The sequence below is a fragment of the Zea mays genome, chromosome 2 (assembly GCF_902167145.1).
Source record: "Zea mays cultivar B73 chromosome 2, Zm-B73-REFERENCE-NAM-5.0, whole genome shotgun sequence".
Taxonomy (NCBI): domain Eukaryota; kingdom Viridiplantae; phylum Streptophyta; class Magnoliopsida; order Poales; family Poaceae; genus Zea; species Zea mays.
Genome location: NC_050097.1, coordinates 220,637,545 through 220,646,612, shown reverse-complemented (window position 1 = coordinate 220,646,612; position 9,068 = coordinate 220,637,545).

Sequence of the window (9,068 nt, the reverse complement as noted above, 5' to 3'; positions counted from 1 at the left end):
TTTCCTTTCATCTGGAACCTTTTGACACCACGCATTGGAGAAACCTTGAGATAAACAAAATCTCCTTCCTCAAATCTGAGTTCCCTTCGCCTATTGTCTGCGTAACTCTTCTGTCGACTCTGAGCTTCAAGTAACCTTCTGCGGACCAAAGCAACCTTTTCTTCGGCTTCTTTAACAAAGTCGGGTCCTTCTAGTGACCTCTCCCCTACATTGGACCACATTAGGGGAGTCTGGCATTTTCTTCCATACAGTGCTTCGAATGGTGACATTTTGATGCTGGCCTGATGGCTGTTGTTGTATGAGAATTCGGCGTACGGCAAACTAGATTTCCAATCTCTGTCGAAGGCTAATACGCAGGCTCTGAGTAAATCTTCAAGGACCTTGTTGACTCTCTCTGTTTGACCATCTGACTGGGGGTGATAGGCAGTGCTGAAATCTAGCTTGGTGCCCATTGCTTGCTGAAGGCCCTTCCAAAATTTTGAAGTGAACTGCGTTCCTCTATCTGATACTATCTTCCGTGGAACGCCATGTAGCCTGACTATCTCTTTAAGGTATACTCGGGCGAGGGCTGCTCCTCCAAAAGTGGTCTTTACTGGAATGAAATGGGCCACCTTGGTGAGACGATCGATTATTACCCATATGGAATCATTTCCTCTTTGTGATCTGGGCAGTCCGGTTACGAAATCCATGCCTATCTCTTCCCACTTCCATTCGGGTATTGGGAGGGGTTGAAGCAGGCCTGCAGGCTTCTGATGTTCGGCCTTTGTTCGCTGGCAGGTGTCACATCGGGCCACATACTGTGCTATTTCCCTTTTCATCCCTTTCCACCAATATCTGGCCTTAAGGTCTAAGTACATCTTGGTGGTCCCTGGGTGGATAGAGTAAGCTGAGTTGTGGGCTTCATCGAGCAGGGTTTCTCGCGTTTCCCCCACTGGCACGCACAGGCGATCCTTGAACTAGAGGGCTCCTTGATTATCTGTCCTGAGGTCCGGAAGTTGCTCCTTTCGTGCTCTTTCCATAAGCTTGGTTGTTTCTGTGTCCAGGCGTTGGGCCTTGCATATGAGATCTTCTAGATTTGGCCTGACTTCCAGGCCACCGTTGTCTCCCAGACATGCATTTAGCTGAGCTGATTCCTTCTTCCAATCTTCCAGAAAGTTTGCTCCCTTAACCCCGAAGGGTTTTCGGCTGAGGGCGTCTGCTACCACGTTGGCCTTTCCGGGGTGGTAGTGGATTTCGAGGTCATAATCTTTGATCAATTCGAGCCACCTTCTTTGACGGAGGTTGAGGTCCGGTTGCGTGAAGATGTACTTTAGACTCTTGTGATCAGTGAAGATGTGACATTTGTTCCCAATCAGATAATGCCTCCAAATTTTTAGGGCGTGCACTATGGCTGCCAATTCCAGATCGTGGGTCGGATAGTTCTGTTCGTGCGGCTTGAGTAATCGGGATGCATAAGCAATGACCTTCTCATTTTGCATTAAGACACACCCTAAGCCTTGCTTGGAAGCATCACAGAAGATGACAAAATCCTGGTGTATGTCTGGCAAGGTCAGGACTGGTGCAGTTGTAAGTTTCTCCTTGATGATCTGGAAACTTTCTTCACATTTGGGAGCCCATACAAACTTATTGTCCTTTTTGAGAAGTTCAGTCATGGGCTTTGCTATGCTGGAGAATCCTTTGATAAAGCGGCGATAATATCCTGCCATTCCCAGAAAGCTTCGTACTTCACTGACGTTGGATGGTTGCTTCCAATTTGAAACAGCTTCTACCTTAGATGGGTCCACTTCTATCCCTTCTGCAGTCAAGATATGCCCTAGGAAAGCTATCTTCTCTAACCAGAACTCACACTTGCTGAGCTTAGCATAAAGTTGATGTGCTCTGAGTCTTCCGAGGACGGTTCGAAGGTGCTGCTCATGGTCCTTGCGACTCTTGGAATAGATGAGGATGTCGTCGATAAAAACCACGACAAACTCATCCAATTCTTCCATAAATACCTTATTCATGAGGTTCATGAAAAAGGCGGGTGCGTTGGTTAGTCCAAATGGCATTACCGTGAATTCATATTGCCCGTATCTGGTGACGAATGCAGTTTTCTGAATGTCTGCTTCCTTAATCCTGAGTTGGTGATACCCTGACCTGAGGTCTATCTTGGAGAAGTATTTGGCTCCTTGCAGTTGGTCGAAGAGGTCATCGATCCGGGGAAGAGGGTACTTGTTCTTGATTGTAACTTCGTTCAAGGATCGATAATCAATACACATCCTCATACTCCCATCCTTTTTGGTAACGAAAAGAACGGGTGCTCCCCAGGGAGACGAACTGGGACGGATGTACCCTTTTTGTTGTAGTTCCGAAATCTGAAGTTTCAATTCTGCCAACTCAGTGGGGGCCATGCGGTAGGGTCTCTTTGCGATGGGTGCGGTGCCGGGAATGAGATCTATATAGAACTCTACTTCTCTTTCCGGTGGCATCCCGGGCAACTCTTCTGGAAATACATCTTCAAACTCCTTGATTACAGACATGCTTTCTACTGCCAGATTAAATATCATTGGATCATTTGCGGGTGGTTGGGCTTGACAGGAAACTGCCTTTCCTTGGTGATCTATGAGAAGAACAGTCTTGCTTGCGCAGCTGATAACACCCTTGTGCTTAGCTAGCCAATCCATTCCTAGGATTACATCAATTCCTTGGGATGGCAAGATGGTTAAGTCTGCCAGGAACACTACCCCACTTAAAAGAATTCTGACTTGGGAACACCTGAGTTTGCACAGGAGGTCTGATCCCGGGGTTCGGGTGACCAAAGGGATAGCTAGGGGTGTAGAGGGGATGCCATGCTTTTCCACAAACTTAGTGGCTATAAAAGAATGGGATGCTCCCGAATCAAAAAGCACAGAAGCGGGAGTAAATTCAACAAGGAACTCACCGAGCACTACTCCCAGGGCTTGCTGGGCTTCCTGAGCGTCGACGTGGTTGACCCGGGCCCTGCCCTGGTACTGAGTCCTGCTCTGCTGGCTGCTGGAAGGAAGCGCCTTGGAGGTAGGTGCCGATGGAATCTTGGGGCCATTTACCGAGTTGGAGTAGGTTGGCCCTGGTGCCTTCAACTGAGGGTAGTTGTTCTTGAAGTGACTGGGGTCCCCGCAGTGCCAACAGGCGTTTGCTGGCGGCTGGTTGCTTGCAACGGAGGGTGCCTGATGGGAGCTCTGACTCTGCTGACTGTAGCGTGATGGAGAGGGTCCAGATTGCTTATTGAAGCTTGGACCCCTGGGTGGAAGCCCAAAGGGTCGAGCTCTCTGGTGACGCTCTTGCTGTTGCGCTCGGAGGACCTGGAATTTCCTCTTGATGTGCCCTTTTTCTTCCTCTTTTGCTCTCTCCACTTGAATAGCTTTGTTGGAGAGGTGAGAGAAGCTGTGGAAGTCTTGGCTGTCAAGGATGGTCTTAAGCTCGGGTCTTAGTCCTCTCAGGAAACGAGCCATCTTTCTGGACTCGGTGCTGACATCCTCAGGCGCGTAGCGGGCCAGCTCGGTGAACTTGTGCACATACTCACTGAATGTTCTCCCGCCTTGAGTTAGCTCCCGGAACTCATCCTCCTTGAGTTGAACTATCCCCTGGGGTACGTGGTGCTCACGGAAGGCTGCTTCGAAAACTGCCCAGGTAGCATCTCTGACGGCTTCACTGAAAGTGTCCCACCATGCTAAAGCCATTCCTGAAAGTTGATGGGCTGCCAGCTGAACACGCTGATTCTCGGGACACGCGATGGCTTCCAACTTCCTCTTGATCGTGCGAAGCCAGTCATCTGCATCGAGGGGATTGCTGGACCCCGCGAACGTGGGCGGCTTTAGTCTCAGGAATTCCCCCATCCTGTCCTGGGGCCTTCCACCGCCTGGGCGCTGGTTCTCCAGACTTCGAGTGAGGACTTCAATGAGTCTGGTTTGATTGGTCAGAATCTGGGCTAGGTCTAGTGGTAGTTCCGGAGGTGCGGGGAGGTGGGTCTCACCCCCTTCTCCGCCAGCCTCTCCTTCAGCTCCTAGAGGAAGTCTTGCTCCAATTCCGGAGGCGGTAGGCGTGGTTCTATCCGAAGCCATCTGCCATGGGAAAAGGGTCACTATTATGCACATGCCATTTTTTTAACTAATTATTTTATTCATTACATCAAGCCATTACATTACAGAGCATACTGCTACCACAAGCTCATCACACACGAGTGCTACCTAGGGTACCCCCGAACTCTTTCTCTAAAGTGTCCCCAAATTCCTTGAGAAGGTCATCAAGGCTGGCCAGGGACATGTCCTCGGTGTCGGACTGGTTTCTGGGAGGGTTCTCTTCCTGCGGCTCAGTCTGGCATCCTTGGCTTCTGGTCTTCTTGCGGATTTTCCTTACGGGGGCGAGCTTCTTCAGTTTCTTGTCGTAGTCCATTTTGAGGGTGCGGTAAGCTTCACGGGTATTGGTCTCTTCGCCTTCAGCTATCGAGAGGCTCTCTTGAAGGGACGCTTTTTCTTCTGAAAGTTCCCTGACTTTCTGCTCCAGGCTTTCCACCCGGGAGGTTAGGGAGGTGCAGTGGAGGGCGAGGTCATCATATTGGTTATCAAGGGTATGAAGGTATCCAGCCATGTAGACAATGGCGGGATCATTCTCAATAGGATCTCCTCCTGATAGGGCCTGAAGTCTTTTCCTCCAGGTGGGGGTATTCTTGTTGCTGGGTGGAAAGTAGCGAAGGGGGGTTTCAATGATTACTTTGTTGTAGTTCTGACATAGCTGTCGGAGGGCTTTTCGGGCGACATTTTGGCAAGCATCTAGGAAATGGACTCCGGTAAAAGTGACTTGGAAGGAATGTTGGTTTGGATAGCTTTGGCTTTCCCCCAGGTAGACTGCCATAGAGCATCTTATCATTCCGCCCTCGAAATGTTCCGTCCAGACGTATTCCGGCTTCTTGCGGATTCCCATGCGGAGCGCACAGCTTCGCAAGAGGCGTGGGAACCCTTCCACTTCTGAGCAGTAGGATGACTTAATGGCCAGAGAGTCTTCCATCTGGAATAGGAAAAGAAGGGTCTTGTTAATACCGGGGAAGGGAAGAGAAAACTTTTCTTGAGGTAAGAGGTATTTTCTTTCTAGGGCAAGTTTTTAAGGTCAGGGCTGCGTCCTACGGCCAGTCCTATGGGCTCTGATACCACCTGAAGCGTCCCGATCCTTTGGGACTCAAATGTGATACAAATTACTAGTCCTAGGAGGCTAGTAAACACATTCTTTACTTCAAATAGTACAGAGTTTAAATAAGGTTATTACAATACCGGGGTTACAAGCTCGAGAGAGCCAAATTTAAGAAGCGCAGGAGGAAGAAAGTACTAGCCCAAGCCACAGGCAGAACTGGGTGCAGACACAGCCCTCTTAATCAAGCATAGCAGAAAAGAAGTCCTCGGCTGCTGAAAACATAAATAAATCTGGGTGAATACACTAGGTATTCCGCAAGCCCACCCCGCTCCCGTAGAGAGAAAGAGACCTATGATGTACATGCTCAATTTGGTGGAGTTGTAGTCACTCATCATTTTCTTAGAGAGAGGCAGTTGCTTGAAGGTTTTCCCATGGTCTTAAAAGTAACCAAAAACTCAACCACCACTGAGCTTCCCGCTCCCGTGGCTTAAATTTTCTTTTTCAATACCCATCTAATCACACCTTTCCCTTGTTAAGAAACTTAGTGAAAAAGCTCTAATTGCCATACCATACCAGACTCATCCATACCAGTGGACACGGACTATTCGAATAGGTTTCAACTCTGCGCAGAGGGGTACACTTTACCCACTAGTCCGGTTTCTGCGATCTCACCGTCGCGAGACCCGAATGCCGGATCTCTTTCCTTACTCGCACGTCCTAACCTTATCGGTTATCCGGAAGGAGTCAGGCCACCACCATGCCCAAACCGGACAAAACTTTCCCCCTCCTTATCCTCCCGGTGCTCCCCAGCCTTCTTAACCCTAGGGTTGGACCGCACGAGTTCGGATTGAGTGACTGCCCACACAGTCTCGAGTGGTTGTACGACAAAGGAGTACAGGTAGTGAAAATGACAAGCTGGTCCTTATATGAGGGGACAATCCTTCTGCTCACGCCTAAACCAGCTGAGCCAACACCTTAGGCCCTCCCCTAAACCAGGGAGTCCCTGATCATCCCACTCCCAGGGTGATGAGGGTGAGTACCCTTCATCGCGAAACATTTCAAAAAGAGACTTTATTTGGAGAAACACCTTGCCCTTCTTCCCAATCCACATTTCGTATCCGGAAAGTATATGTTAATGCGGGTCATCTCTCACTCTCAATGCAATATTCCCCCGTGATTCCCGGCCTAGGCAGTGGTAGAGAGAATAGGTAATTTATGCATCAAGGGAAGGATGGACTTGCCTTCGTCGAAGCTTTCCTGGCACAGAAGACCTACTTCCGGAAGTTCGGGCTCTGGTCCCTCCTCCGGGGCTACGGGTTCCGGATCAACGATCCCCGCTTCTTCTAGGAAAACAGGCAATAAAACAATACATCAACAGGGATTTACAACTTATAGTGTGTCATTTTCTAACATTATCGTTGTATGAGACTTTTAGAAATTATTTGGATAATTTTTGGTGCATAAAATATTGAAGAAAACTAATTAAATGGGAAAAGGGGAGGGAAGGAAAAAAGAAAAGGAATTTCTTCTCAGGTGGGCCGGGGGGGTGGTTTTCAGCCCAGCCAGGCGCGAGGCACGCGCGCGCGAGGGCGCCGGCCCAGCTGCGGCCCGCAGGCGGGGAGACGGCGCGGGCGCGCGGGAGCAACGGCGTTACTGCGGGTCCACCAGTCAGCGAGAGCGGAGGGAAAACGGCGCCACGGTTCCACGGCGCGGGCGAACCGGTCGTCCGCGGGGAAGAAAACCCGGCCGCCGGTGGGCTTGACAGCGATTCGCCGCCGGTGGCCCGGTTCTTGGTCCACAAGGAGGTGGCTTAGCACGGGCAGGGGCTGGCGATCCTAGGGGTGGGCTTGATTTGGCTAGAGGGGGACAGGAGGGGGCTGTCCGCGGGGAGGTGGCGGAGCTCCGCGGCGGGGATCGCCGCCGGTGGTCCTTGGGCGAGGGATTGGGGCGGGGAAGTGGTGCTTTGAGTTTGCGGCACAGTGAGGAAGCTGCTAGGCTAACTTAATCGATCGCTGGGCCAACAGAGAGGGAGAGAGAAGAGGGGGAGGAACTCACCGGAGAGGGGGAAGACGGTGGCGCTTCGCGAATTGGGCTCGGGGAAGGGGAGGAGAGGGATGGCCGAAGCTGGTGCGAGGAGGAAGGAGCTCGGGGCGAGCTTTTTATAGGCGCGCGGGGGGGGGCAAGGGGGCGGTGGAGCTCCCTGACTCCGGCGAACTTCCCGGTGCCGCCATAAATGGCGCACAGCGCCGCCGAGGGGACGCTACGGCGGGGCGGTACCGACGAGGACGCTGGTCAAGGGGAGGAGGACGAAGCGGTGCCAAACTTTCCTGTGTGGCAGGATGGCAGAGGGGAGGACGGAGGCGACGGCCGGAGGTGACCTCGGCGAGGGGACGGCGGACGGACGACGAAGCAGCTGACCCGTGGGGTCGCTGGGTCAGAGGGAGCGAGCGAGCGAGAGAGCGGGTGGCTGACGGGTGGGGACGCCTTGTCAGCGAGAGGGAGGGCGAGGTGAGGAGCGGCCGTCGCGCGCGCGGAAGCAGGCCGCAGTTGGGCCGAAAGCGGGGAGGTGGCGCGCGGGAAAAAGGGGGGGGGTCGCGGGTGTTGGGCCGAGATTCGGTCCAACAGGCAAGGAGAGGGTTTTTATCCTTTTTCTTTTTACTTTTCAAACCCCATTTCCCTTTTTGCCCCTTTTTCTTTTGAACAAAATATTTTGTGAAAACTCTAAGTGTTGGGAAAATAGAATCTAAGTGAGGTGCCTTGTGATCAAACAAAATGTATGCATATGATGAAGGAAAACTTAGCGGGGGACTTAGAATTAGAGGATGAAGGGAGGGGAAAAAGGGGGATTAGGGTTTCAAACCTAGTTTAGGATTTTTGGGATGTTACAAAGAAGGAGATCAAGGTCACTAGAAGGAGAACAAGTGTCAAAACCAGAACTGGAAGCAGCCCAAAAGAGCTAAGTTCACCTTAATCTTTAGTTTGGGTTGTTCCTATGTTTGGAGATGTTCTATGTGACCTTTGCAGGATGTTGGAGCTAAGAAATGTCAATCTAGATCAAGTCAAGCTGACTTGATGATTTATGAGTCCAACATCAAAGCTCAAGCATGTGAAATGCTATAGATGTAATAATTAAGAGAAGGTATGTTTCTAGACTTAGTACATTGGTTTTAGTGTACTAATATACTTGTCTAAGTGTTAGAAACAGAAAGAAGAAGAAAAGAAAAGAGGAGGAAAAGGCTTGGCTGTGTACAGCCAAGACTCAGCTCAGTCTGGCACACCGGACTGTCCGGTGGTGCACCGGACAGTGTCCGGTGCGCCAGGCTGGCTCGGCGTGTAGAGGCCGCTCTCGGGAATTCGCCCACGGCGTACGGCTAAAATTCACTGGACTGTCCGGTGTGCACCGGACTGTCCGGTGAGCCAACGGTCGGCCGCGCAATCTGCGCGGGACACGTGGCCGAGCCAACGGTCGGAAGGGGGCACCGGACTGTCCGGTGTGCACCGGACATGTCCGGTGCGCCAACGGCTCCAAGACTGCCAACGGTCGGCTTCGCCATAGAAGGAAAGAAATCGGGCACCGGACAGTGTCCGGTGTGCACCGGACTGTCCGGTGCGCCACCCGACAGAAGGCAAGATTTGCCTTCCTGGATTGCTTCCAACGGCTCCTAGGCCCCTTGTGCCTATAAAAGGGACCCCTAGGCGCCTCAAGCAAGATACAAGTGCAGCCAACAAGTGTAGACATCACTCGAATCAATTCTCACTCTCCCTCGTGTGTGTAACTCTATAGTTTGTGTAGAAGGCACAGCTATAAGCCTTAAGAGAGAGGAGAAGTGCTGCTTAGAGCTAGAGCAAGATCTTGAGCGTATCGTTACTCTGCCGGGGCGCTGTCAAGAAGTTTGTAAGCAGCCGCGGTTTTGTTGTAATCCAAC